The sequence below is a fragment of the Penaeus monodon genome, chromosome 25, assembly GCF_015228065.2.
Source record: "Penaeus monodon isolate SGIC_2016 chromosome 25, NSTDA_Pmon_1, whole genome shotgun sequence".
Lineage (NCBI taxonomy): Eukaryota > Metazoa > Arthropoda > Malacostraca > Decapoda > Penaeidae > Penaeus > Penaeus monodon.
Genome location: NC_051410.1, coordinates 16,339,957 through 16,340,744, shown reverse-complemented (window position 1 = coordinate 16,340,744; position 788 = coordinate 16,339,957). Strand labels below are relative to the sequence as shown.

Genomic DNA, 788 nt, shown 5'->3' with positions numbered 1-788 from the left:
GACGGATAATCAGGTTGATATAAATATTTATATTGATCTTTTTCCCTTTCCCTTTCTCATGAACTGCTGCATTTGGATCACAGTTCATAGTCTAAGCCAGTTTTGGAGGTTCAGTGTTTATCGTAATCATATCTACTATTCTCATTATCATCCTAATGGCTGTTATTTGCGTGATCATTATTATCTTCTTTATCATCTTATCGTTCTTTCTTTTTCTATTTCTTTATTCTACTCCGCTTTCTTTTAATAACCGTGCAAAAGATCGCCCAAGTTTTTTTTGTGTTTTTTTTTTCCTGTAAACTAGAAAATGGACAACCCTGTCAATTTTACGGACACAAAATAAACTTTCTTAGAATGTGTGTGTCTTTGATACAGTATTATCACCCGGCCTTTTTGTAAACACCTTTGTGAAATTTTACTCTACGGACAATGCCTTTAACAATGCCCTATTTTAAATTACAGAATCGTCAATGTCGAAACCTATTTTTTTTTTATTCTACTTTGTATAACACGAGATAGTAGCAACAGCACTTTAATAAGATTCCACTAAAGAGAACACAATTTATTAAAGCTGAAATGGTACTCTAAGAACTGAAGAAAAAGAAACATTAAAAAGGTTTCTTGACATTATTTCGTTTCCTTTCCTGTTCACTAATTATATTCTCCTCTTTCTGTCTTTTTGTTAATTGATTAGCCACGCCCCAAATCCTGATATCCTGGGCCTAGTTACAGAAATCCATGGCTTAATTTTAGTACAACAACATCTTTCGATTACACAAGGACCGGTC

The 788-nt window shown here is 33.1% G+C and overlaps 1 protein-coding gene across 1 annotated transcript in view; it reads right to left on the bottom strand.

The window, feature by feature from the left end:
- Nucleotides 1-788, bottom strand: part of LOC119589079 (T-complex protein 11-like protein 1) — a gene marked incomplete in the record, with an annotated part of 20,930 nt that overhangs the window by 19,670 nt on the left and 472 nt on the right.